The sequence below is a fragment of the Equus caballus genome, chromosome 1, assembly GCF_041296265.1.
Source record: "Equus caballus isolate H_3958 breed thoroughbred chromosome 1, TB-T2T, whole genome shotgun sequence".
Classification (NCBI taxonomy): Eukaryota; Metazoa; Chordata; class Mammalia; order Perissodactyla; family Equidae; genus Equus; species Equus caballus.
In genome coordinates, this window is record NC_091684.1 from 132677852 (window position 1) to 132690163 (window position 12312).

Here is a 12312-nt window from a genome sequence, read left to right on the forward strand (position 1 = left end):
GGGCTATTCTGTAGTTGACATTTTGGAGCCAGGAATTTTCTCAGGTTTTAAACATTTACGTAGGTCCCTGAGAAGCTCAAAGATGCTGGCAGTGTCCCTTGGGACTACCTTACCTCAAAAAGAAGTAGCCCTGATAACTAACCCATAGGAGAGCTATAATGAAAAAAAATGGGATAATATATGAAAGTACTTAGCACAGTACCCAGTGAACTCTAAGCACCCAGTAAAAAGTAGTAGATGTTATTAAATAACACACAGGTGCATAGTCATTCACTCATTCATTCAGAAAAATCGTACTAGGCACTCACTGTGTGCTGGACATGGCAAGGTCCCAGGTGCTGGGACAGCCGTGAACAAACCGGTTGAGACCCCATCCTTGTGGAACTTACACGCAAGTTGGGAGAGCTAGACATGAACAATAAGTATTATATATAAGGAAGTCAGGGGCTGGCCCGCTGGCACAGTGGTTAAGTCTGTGTGCTCTGCTTCAGTGGCAGCCAGCGGTTCACTGGTGCGGATCCTGGGCACAGACCGAAGCACCACTTATCAAGCCATGCTCCAGCAGGCATCCTACATATAAAATAGAGGAAGATGGGCACAGCTGTCAGCTCAGGGCCAATCTTCCTCAGCAAAAAGAGGAGGATTGGCAGCAGATGTTAGCTCAGGGCTAATCTTGCTCAAAAAAAAAAAAAAAAGGAAGTCATATAGTATGTTAGTGCCTCGGGAGAGAGTCTGGCATGTTCTAGAACAGCAAGGAGGCAAGTGTGGCTGGAGTGGAGAGTGGGGGAGAGTTGGGAGGAGATGAAGTGAGAGGAGAAAATGGGCCCAGTTCCTGTTGGTCCTTGTAGGCCATCGTGAGGACTCTCTGTGCATCACTAGAGAGTTCTAGTGGAGGAGCGTGAGTATACACAGATAATGGCCAGACCACATATAGAAACAGAACTCTGACTCGCACCCTGCAGCCTTCTGCCCAGGAAACCAATGCCCTCTCTCCAACGACAGACCCAGGAAGCCAGCCTGCTGTCTCTAGTGACAATCCAGGAAGCTGAACAATAACTTCTGGAACAATTGGCCCCAAAAGGTCAGGACTCAATTAATAACTGACAGGTTCCCTAATTTTTTTCCCTGCTTCCAACTTAGGACCAAGCAGAGAAAGCCAAATATGTGCCCTAATCAATCACACAGGATGCCCACTTCTGGTCAGCCCACCTCCATCTTCCCTAGGCCACCAGCCTCTGGTCACCCACAGCCCTGCCTTTTCCCACCATAAAGCTTTCCCGTGCCTCTGTCTGCCTTTGAGTCTCTGCCAAAATACAAGTGGCAGGGCGGGGTGGGGGCTGACTCCCTTGCTGTCCCAAGCTCTGAATAAATCGCCTTTGCTTTTCTCATTTGGTTGGTCTTCACTTACTTCCACAAATGACAGAAACTGCCTTACTTTTTCTTTTTTGAGGAAGATTAGCCCTGAACTAACTACTGCCAATCCTCCTCTTTTTGCTGAGGAAGACTGGCCCTGAGCTCACATCCGTGCCCATCTTCCTCTACTTTACATGTGGGATGCCTACCACAGCATGGCTTTTGCCAAGCGGTGCCATGTCTGCACCCGGGATCCAAACTGGCGAACCCAGAACCGCTGAGAAGCAGAACATGCGAACTTAACCGCTGCACCACTGGGCCGGCCCCTGCCTTACATTTTAAAAGCTGCTCTGTTGAGAACAGACCTCATGTAAAAGCAGGAAGACCCATTAAGAGGTCATTGCAATAATCCAGGCAAGAGATGACAGTGTCTTAGACCAGGCTGGTAGCAGGGCAGGTGATTAGAAGGGGTTGGATTCTGGTTATATGTATTTTAAACTTTTTATTCTGAAATAATTATAGATTCACAGGAGGTTGCAAAGAAATGCACAAAGTCCCAAGTACCCCTACCCCAGCCACCCCCCAACATCTCGTATAACCACACCACAATACCAAAACCAAGAAATTGACATTTGCACGACCCACATGGCTTACGTAGATTTCACCAGTTATACGTGCAACCATTTGTGTGTGTTTGTGTGTAGCTCTACGCACTTTTGTCACACGTGTAGCCGGGAGTAACTACCACAACGATCAAGATGCTTGACTATACCATCACCAAGACATCCCTCATGTCACCCCTTCATAGCCACACCCCTCCCCTCCTATTCCTAACCTCTGACAGCCACTAATCTGTATTCTATCTGTATAATGATGTCACTCACAATTGCTCTATAAGTGGAATCATGCCGTTTGTATCCTTTTGGGGCTGACATTTTCACTCAGCATAATACCCTGGAAACTCATTCAACTTATTGCTCGTATCAACAGTTCATTCATTTTTATTGCCAAGTAGTATTCTCCAGGATGGATGGACCACAATGTATTTAGCCAGTCATCTTTTGAAGGACATCTGAGTAATTTCCAGATTTGGGCTGTTACAAATCCAGCTGCTATGAACACGGTGGACAAGTTCCTCCATAAAAATAAGCCTTCCTTCCTCTGGGATAAGGACAATTGCTGGGCCCTTGGTAAGTCCATTTTTAGTTCTAAATGGAACGGGTTATATTTTGAAGACAGAGCCGAAGGATCACCTGACAGATTGGACATGGTTGTGAGAGAGGAGAGAGGAGTCAGGGATGATTTGAAATGAGCTCGTACACTTAGAATAGTGCTGGGGCCGAGTAGGGCTCAGCAAATGGCAGCTACAGTGACAGCAAACACAACCTAAACTATGGGGAAATGAGAAACCCCGTGAGAGAGTGTAAGCCACCACCACCGCCTTAGAAGGCCTTCGGCATGACTCACAGGGCACTCAGTGCCTGGAAACTCCTTTGCCTGGAAACCGCTTTGATTATTCACATGAAATTTTTTTTTTTTAAGATTTTATTTTTCCTTCTTCTCCCCAAAGTCCCCCAGTACATAGTTGCGTATTTTTAACTGTGGGTCCATCTAGTTGTGCCATGTGGGACACCGCCTCAGCAGGGCCGGATGAGCCGTGCCATGTCCGTGCCCAGGATTCTAACCTGTGAAACCCTGGGTGGTGAAGCAGAGCGCTGAATTTAACCGCTCTGCTAGGCCCGGCCTCTATTCGCATGTATTAAAAGTGAAAAAGAAGAGTTCCGCTTCCTCTCAGGAGGCAGAAGGCCACGGGAGAATGTCACTCCCATTCCAACAAGAAAAAGCCAGATAATCTGCAAAACTATAATTTTTAAAATCCATCAGAGAGCTTGAGGTCGTAGTAGGCAACCAAGAGAACTGAATTCCAAAGAGTGACAAGGGCCTGCGAGGAAAGACAGGACAGCTGTTGCCTTGGGAGAGCAAGCAGGGGGTGGGAGAGAGTTTGTTCCCCTTTCTGTCCCAGGCGGAAGAGGGGGGAGGCCCCTCCCCGCCCCCCGCCGTGGCACAAACATGCAAAACGCGATTATCTGCAGCTGGAGGGCGGGCACACAACCTCACCTGCTTCTCGGGGAGGTTCTCTCAAACAAAACTGTGAGGCGCGGGGGGCGGGGGGGCGGCTGTGCAGCAGAGTCTGATCCACTGCGTCTGGCGGAGGCAGAAACCAAGATCCACTGCATCTGCGGTGAGGATAAAAGTAAACGCCGCTGCTTGGCCCTGTGGGAGGGGCAGGAAAAGCTCTCCTAAGATACACCAGAGATACAAGGCGTGGTCAGGAACACTGCCGAGGGCCCCTCTCTCCGATTTCCAGGTGCACAGGCTCTGTGAGTCTGGGGCCAGGAGAACCGAGAAACAGTAACAGCAGTCTACCACTAGGGGGAGAGCAAGAGCACGCAGAGGGACCTCTGTGGTGTAGGCGGGCGGGGACCTCTGAAGGCTGAAGGTGGAACAGCCAGAAAAACCCTCTGGAACACAAGGCTGTCTACAAGAAACCTACTATAAATATAAAGACATAGATATGTTAAAAGTAAAAGAATGAAAGAAAGACATGCCATGCAAACACTGATCCAAAGAGAACTCAAGTGTCTATATTAACATGAGACTGAGTAGAAACAGAGTTTGGAAGAGAGACTATTTCCAGGATAAGGAGGGACAATACATAAAAATAAAGAGGTCAAGTTCATCAAGAGGAAAAACAACCTCAATGTGTATGCACTGGAGAACAGACCCTCAGGATACATACAATTACAACTGATAGAACTGAATGGAGAAATAGACAGATCCACTTCTCTGTTGATACTTCATATAATGAGCGAGTAGACGGAAAATCAGGCTGGATCTGGATAACTTGAATAACAGTGTTCACCAGCTTAACCCAACTGACATTTATAGGACACTCCACCCAACAAGAGCAGAATACACATTCGTTTTGAGCACATGCAACTGCACCAAGACAGACCATAGTCTGAGCCATAAAACAAACCTCAACAAATTAAAAATAATTAAAATAATACAGTATGTTTTCTTACCATAATAAAATTAAACTATAAATCAATAAGCAGAAGATATCTGGAAAAGAGCAAATTTTTAGAAGTTAAACCACACACTTTTAAATAACTCTTGAGTTAAAGAAGAAACAGTGAGAGTAATTAGAAATATTTTAATTAAATGAAAATAAAAACACCACATATCAAAATTTGTGGGACACAATTTAAAGCAGGGTTTAGAGGAAAATTATAGTATCACATATTTATATTAGAAAATATAGAAGAATATCTTTGTGACCTTGTTTAGGTAGAGATTTCTTAGAGAGGACAAACAGTACGATCCAGAAAAGAAAAAACATGATTATACTGGCTGTCACCAAAATTAAAAACTTATGCTTTTCCAAAGATACTAGCAAGAAAATGAAAATGCAAACCACAGATTGGGAGAAAATATTTGCAAAACACAAAACTGATAAAGGACTTGTATCCAGAATAGATAAAGAGCTCTTCCAACTCAGTAAGACAGACAAGCCAATTAAAAACAGGCAAAGGATTTGAACAGAAACTTCATCAAAAATGAGATAATGGAAAATATGTACATGAAGAGATGCTTAACATTATTAGTCATTAAGGAAATGAAAATTAAAACTGCAATTAAATACCACTACATGCCTACTAGAATGGCTTAAAAAAAGCCAATGTGAAGTGTTGGCAACAGCCACTTTGTGGAGGAACAGCCACTTTGGGAAACAGTTTGGCAGTTTCTTGTACAGTTAAACATACACTTATCACATGACTTAGTGAACTCATTCCTAGGTATTTTCCCAAGAAAAATGAAAATGTATGTCCACTCAAAGGCCTATATGTGAATGTTTACAGTAGTTCTCTTCACAATGGCCCCAACCTGGAAACAATCCAAATACTCATTTTCTGGTAAATGAAAAAAAAAATTGTGGTCCACACAACGGAATACTACTCAGCAATGAAAAGGAACAAACTATTGATACACACAACAACATGGATGAATTTCAAAAACATTATGTTAAATGAAAGAAGGCAGATACAAAAGGCATGTATTGTATGATTCCACTTATATAAGATTCTGGAAAAGGTAAAACTATAGGGGCAGAAAGTGGGTTAGTTGTTGCCAGTGGTTGGGGTGGGGGTAGAAAATTGATTGCAAAGAGGGATGAGAGAACTTTTAAGGGAGATAGAACTACTTTACATCTTGATTGTGGGGGGTTTCGACGACTGCACCTACTTGTCAAAACTCATCAAACTGTATACCTAAAATGGGTGAATTTCACTGCATGCAAATTACTCCTTAGTATACCTGAATTATATTTAAAAACTGAAAGAGACAATAGTTGTGAATCAGAAATGAAGTGGCCTTTGATGTCGCATATCCTGGGAATAGAGTTCTGCACCCTCTGCTGGCCTCCAGGGGCAGTGACGGCCAGTTTCCTGGCTGAGAAGCTCCCAGGCTTCTGGGTCCCCAGAGGTGAAGCCCCCCCTCCCCCATCTGGTGTGGGTGCACTGCCAGCTGGATGAAGTATCCTGGCCCCTGGATCCGGTTGCTCAGCTTGCTGCAGGCACTGTCCCCCAGCATTTTGGGGGTCTGCGTATTGATAGAGCAACGAGGGAATTCCATCAGGACCTCATTATTCATCCAGATGTTACCCAAGGCAGCAGGGAGAAAGCAGAGAATGGAACTTATTTAAAAACAAACAAACATGTAAGAACTTCTCAAAAAGGAAAAGAAATGACAAATTATCAGCCTCATGGGGTATTCCAACTGACCACAGTTTCCAGCAAGCAGCAGCAATTCAAGCTGTAGCCTTTGTATTTTTGCAAGCTTTGTGCACCTGCCTCATTTTACTCTCCCTGCTTCCTGAGAAGAGCACTTAGGATCATACAAAGTGAATGTTGGGTCCATATTGCCTGGGTCCAGATACGGGTTCCAGTTTTGTCCCAGCACAGATCAGGGATGCAGGGAAGCACAGCAAACACTGGGTGTGGGATAATTGTGGGCAATGACTGCATTAGACAACACGGTAACACAGGGTTCCATTTGCTGGCCCCCTATCCAGGCCTTTGTATCTATTGCCAAGAGTAAAGTTGGTCTGCGGTTGTCATTGTGAAGAGGGTGGGTGGGATGGCTATCTTTGTCAGATTTGGATGTCAGGATTATGTTAGCTTCATAAAATCAATCCATCATTGCCCCCTCATGCTCCAGAGGAGTCTAAATAACGTAGAAATGACCTGTTCTTCCAGTTTGGAAGAATTCGTGTTAAAACTCTCTACGTCTCGTGTCTTTTTTAGAGCTGTCAACATTTCTTCTGTGATTATTGGTCTTTCACTCATTGAGTCAATTTTGGAATTTACAAATATGTTCCTAAATATTATTATTTAATGTTGAAACACTCCAATTTATAAGCATGGAGTTGTATGGACTATTCTCTTAAATTTCAAAAGTCATCTCCATGGCTGTGTTAACATTCCCTTTCTAAACTCATGTTTTGTATTATTATTTTTCTTGACTGGACTAGTTGATGGTTTGTCTAGTTTAATTTGCCCCTACCTTCCCCCGCCCACAGAGAACAACCTGAGCATAAATTACACTACTTCTAGGAGGAATCATGCTTCTCCTCCCCCGGTCACTTTTTGAGCTGCTGTTTCCAGGAATCAAGATTCTAGGGAGCTGCAGGGGAAGGAGATGAAGGTCTGAACAGTGCTCTGGCCGTGCTTCAAAGCACAGGCAAAGTGGCTTTTTGTCTGGTCTCAGATGCCTTTGAGGATCTGGTGGAAGCCACACCCCGTCACCAGAAATGTGCCTGCCTTTGAATCCTGGCTCTCTCATTTACTAGCTGAGGGAACCGGGGGCAAATCACATGACCTCTCCAAGCCTCAGCTTCCCCATCTGCAAAAGAGGCATAACAGTGCCTCCCTATAGGGTCATTGTGAAGATTAAATGGGCTAATATTTGTATGGAATTTAGGGCAGGGCCTGGCACATGGCTAAGTGTTCAAGAAGTTAGCTCTCATCACCCTCATTATCAGTGTTCCCCACTGGGTCTTTGTCTTCCCCCACCTCCCAGGAGGTATTATGCTTCTCCACCCCAAGGGCCAGATCCGAAGTGGCTTCTGTGAACTGTGGCACACTGTGGGATGATGGGATGTTGCCCCAAAGAGGAAGAGGGAAGGAGTGAGGAGTTAGGGAGGGCGTGGTGGAAGCAGGCAAAGAAAGAGGTTGAGAGAGCTTCCTCCACACTGGGGAGATGGGGGCTGCGGCTCTGCTAGCAGTAGGGACAATGTCCTGCTCCTGGCAGTGCCCTGAGGATGAGGTAAACCTTGAGGGACATGTCTGCATGAATTCCTTGTGCCCAAGCTTTGCAGGAAGCTGAGATGCCTGCCCTGGGGGTTCAGTCAATGAGCTTGCATGCAGTGACTGGAGGAGACTGAAGACCACAGGGCTCCTCTCTGATGTTCTAGACCTTCTAAGGCCTCTTAGGATGAAAGTAAAATGACTCAGGACACGGAATTTCCCACCTGGTAATCAGGGGCTCAAAGCAGACTGAACTTGATTTTGAAAAATTAAAAAAAGAGGAAGCAATTTCACATGGCCGGGGCATACAAGAATCACAATCCATACCTGCTTCCCCTGTCTTCTACATTTTGAGTTTTGTTGTTGAAGCTTTTTCAGGACCTTCTCGTTCTCAGAAAGTTCTGCTGCAATTTCCAGGGTGCTGTGCGTTGTGTGCACCCTCGGGGCCCGGGCTCTATCTACTCTCCTGACCCACGTCCGCAGACTTCAGTGACGTCCCTGAGGTGCGGGCAGCACCTCTCATTCTCCCCAGCCAGCAGGTGCCAGCCCTGCCCATGGCCCGGCCTGCAGGACTCAGTCTAGGGGGTGGCGGGGGGATCTGCAGGGGTGTGTGTGACACTTTTCAACAAATGCTGTGGTGGTAGTTGTACTCAGATGCAGCCACAGTGAGGAGCAGCTGGCGAAGGCCCATCCCTGTGAGGGACCAGCAAGGCTCAGAGGCTGTAGATGGGCAGCCTTGGCCTCTCATCTTTTTTTTTTTTTTTCTGTTGTTGAGGACTGGTCTTTCAAACGATTCTCATTTTAATAGAATATAAAGAAGAGACAAGAAACAGAACAGCGAGTATCAGAGCGAATCACATAGAGAAAGAGAAGGTATTCTTTCGTAAATAAATATATACACAGTCTATATATACCTATAAAGACATAATAGAAATATAGGTGCATATATACGTGTTCATGTGCGTATTCACGTGGTATGGACACATACGTGTCTACAAGCACACATAAGCTACAAATATGTTATAGAGACAGATACAGGACACCCGCAGCGGGCAGGGATGTACAATGTATTTCTTACTAGGAAGGAGGATTAAAATGTGAAAATCCTTACACTCGACCGAGCACTCCGAAGTCACCATAAACCCATAGGACCTTCTCAAAGCCCCTGCAGCTGCTCAGCCTCCTCAGGACAAATGAAATCCTGAAAAGAAGCGGTCCCCGAAGTGGCTGCTGGTGCAGAGACCCTACGGGAAGGGGAGCAGCTTCTCTGACCTCCCGCACGGCCCTGAGCGCCGCAGCGCCCATCCAGCACCTCCGCTGGGACGGCAGCCCTTCTCGGCAGGGTGGACGAACCCCTCCCGAGAAAGGCGGGAGGGCTTCCCCGCCCCGGAACGCAGGCCCGCACCGAAGCCCCTGCGCCCCTCCGGCGCGTTCTGGGGGAGCGCCCCGCCGCCCCTCAGCCAACCAGGGCTCAGAGCCTCAGCAGGCAGAGGGCGGGACCCGGGCCGGCTGGAGGCAAGGTGAGCAGCAGAGGCGGGCCGAGGGACCCCAGACGCCCTCTCTGCCCCGCGGCAGCCCTGGGAGCCCCCTGGCCATGGTGTCCGGATGTGACGTCCTCTGCCTTCCCCCTCCGAGGTCTGAGGGAGGCGAGGGCCTGGCTGTGGGAGACCGGATTCGGGGCGGCAGAGGGAGGGAGTCCGGGCCCCGTGGGTCCAGGTCTGAACCCCTGCCCCACCTCCTCGGAGGAAGCTGCTGGGGAGGGCCTGGGGGTGGGGGGAGCGGACTGGGGCAGAGGCGGGGCCGGGCCCTGCTGGGGGTCAAGGAGAGGAGCAGAGGGAGGAGCAGAGGGAGAGCAGGGGACCCCAGGGATTCCCCCGCGGCCCCACCGTCAGCCCTGGGCATCCCCGGGCATCCTCGGGCTTAGTGTCCTGAGGTGACCTCCACCGACTTCCCCCAGGGGTCTCAGGGCGGTGAGGGCCTCGACTCCACAGAGGGAGGATACCAGCTCTCAAGCTGAGGAGCCTGAGGGAGGACAGAGGGGACCCGGCAGAAACACGCCCCTGCCCCGGGCCGGGTCTGAGAGAGCCTGGGGACTCCTCAGAGAAGCAGTGCCTGAGAGGGTTGGGGGGGGCAGGCCTAGGTCCTGCTGGAGTCAAGGGGAGACGCTGAGGGAGGACCTAGGGACCCTGGAGCCCAGGACAGAGAGGGATCCTGTGGCCCCAGAGCAGGATGACCGGAGGAGGCGTTTCCTGCCTTCTGCCTCTGGGTGGGGGGCTTCAGGAGGTGAGGAGTGTGGCTTCAGGTCAGCAGAGGGTGGAGTCCCAGGGCCCCCAGGGAGGACTGAGAGACCCCCTAGCCCAGACATAGGTGACCCCAACAGAAATATGCCCCTGTGGTCATCCTGGGAGGCCAGGCAGGGTGACAGGAGGAGTGGCCTGTCTCAGCAGGATGGTGCAGGATTGGCCTGCAGGATGCATCCTCAGGTTAGCAGAAGGGATGATTCCAGGCCTTGGCCTCGGGCTCTCTGGGAGGTGTGGGCTCTCTTGTCCTGACCACAAAGGGGAGGAGATGCCTGATGCCAGCTGGGAAGACCCCCCCACACCAGGCTGGAGGGGCAGGTGTTGTCAACCTTGCTCAGTCTGGAATCAGCAGGGCAAACAGGAACCTCCCTCAGGAGGCTGGCCCTAGGGGTGGGCATCAGGGGCGAGGGGCGGCCTGTGGACCAGCCTGGGTGCTGTGGAATTGGGCTGAGACCTCCAATGCAGAGGAGTAGGCGCTGGGTCCTGGGCTGCCCTTCTCTCCACGGTTAAACTTCAGATGCTTTGTTTTCATGAAAACTGTAAAGATCCTCACAGGGCCCCACCCTTGGCCAAGCAGTTTATTAAAGTGCTCTTCTAAGGGTCATTCCTATGGATTAAGAAGCTCCTCACCTAAAACTCAGGAAGGGCATCAGTCCAGCTCTGCCATTCTCACTGTAGTTATCAGGTGCTTCCAGGACACAGGCCCAAGAAGCTCTCTAAAGAGGCAGGAGTTTTGTGGAGTAGGGGAGCTGGGAGGGGTAATGTTTTCAGCTGGGCCCCAAGCGAGGGTGCTGTTGCACAGGGTAGGGGGCAGACACGGAGCTATCTGCGGCAGGGGGAGGGGGAAGACCAAGGCTGTGGGCAGGACAGCGTGGGATCTGGGCCTGAGCTGTCCTATAAACTGGCTTTGATCCGACCCAGCCCGGGCCCTGCCCCCCTTCACCACCACCACATCCTCCCTCCCCCACCCAGGGCAGCCAAGTGTCCTCCTTTCAACCAGTGAGCCTCTCTGAAGGTTCCAGGTCCAGCCTGATTTGGTGTCAATGCCCCCACTTCAGGCCTCTGTCTGCGGCATCCCCCAAGCCAGATGATGCCCCAGGCCCTCCCCAGCCTCTCCTGCTCTGAGTCTAGCAGTTGCCCCCCTACCTGCTCCCACACAGGCTGGGCTTTGCCTGTCACTCTCCTCTCCTTCTCTCCCTCTCCTTCCCCATCCTCCTCTCTCTTCTCTTCCCCTGCCCCCTTCTCTGCCAGGCAAGGAGGGAGCACTGGAGCCCAAGGAGCCCAGCTCCTCAGGACACAGATGGGGAGACTGAGGCTCAGTGGAGGACAGAGTTAGGACCCCAGCCAGGTCCCCTGCCACTCACAGGGCCTCTGCTCTCTGTCCTTCCTGCTCTCCAGCAACATCCACCCCAAACTGTAAGTACAGTCCTCCCTTGGTAGCCCTGGGGAGATTGGTTCCAGGACCCCTGTGGCTACCAAAATCCGTGAATGTAAGTCCCTTATATAAAATGGCGTAGTATTTGTGTATAATCTACACACATCTTTCCATATACTTTAAATCATCTCTAGATTACTTATAATACCTAAAAAATGTAAATGCTATGTAAATAATATTGTTTAGGGTTTCATGTTGAGAAAAAAAGTCTGTACATGTTCAGTACAGACACAATCATCGCAGGCCTTTCCATCTGGAGTTGGTTGAATCTGCAGATGGAGAACGGTGGATACGGAGGGCTGACTGTACTTAACAGATCCTGTGGTCCAGACTGAGGGGGAGGCTGCAGGAAGGCCCATTTCACCTCAAAGTGTTTCTTCAGCAGCATCTGAGGGTGGTGAGCCTCTCAGCACTGGGGCTGAGCAAGCTGAAGATGGGGGGGTACTGGGCAGGTGGCCAGGAGGCCCTTTGCAGCCCAGGTAGATTCCTGCACATCAGTGCCCAGATATGCTCCTGGAGACCCTCTGGGTCTGTGCACCCCAGAAGGAGGTTCTGAGTCAGGAATGGAGATGACTTGCCCACCTGCCCCCCTCCTTCTCCTGTAAGACCCTGTCTAGTGCTGAGTGCCGAGCTCAGGTGGGGCAGCCAGGCACTGCCATGGACCAAGAGGGATCGTGGTTCACCCCAAGGTCCTCACCAACCAGGCAAACTCCATACTGTTTTCTTAGAATGTGACTTCCAAGGAATAACCCATTTTTGGTTCAGGCAGGGAAGGTGGCCCTGCTCCTCCTGCTGTGGTCTCGCTCACCCCCCCCCCCCCCCCCCCCCCCGGCCCCTCCAGAGCCAGGCAGCCCCA

General features: G+C 49.8%; 1 long non-coding RNA gene across 1 annotated transcript; it reads right to left on the reverse strand.

The window, feature by feature from the left end:
• Positions 1-2338: 2338 nt before the first annotated feature.
• Positions 2339-3784, reverse strand: LOC138924514 (uncharacterized). Its single transcript, XR_011439453.1, has 2 exons — positions 3472-3784; positions 2339-3295 (listed from the first exon to the last, which is right to left on the reverse strand). It is a non-coding gene; the product is annotated as an uncharacterized lncRNA (long non-coding RNA).
• Positions 3785-12312: the final 8528 nt, after the last annotated feature.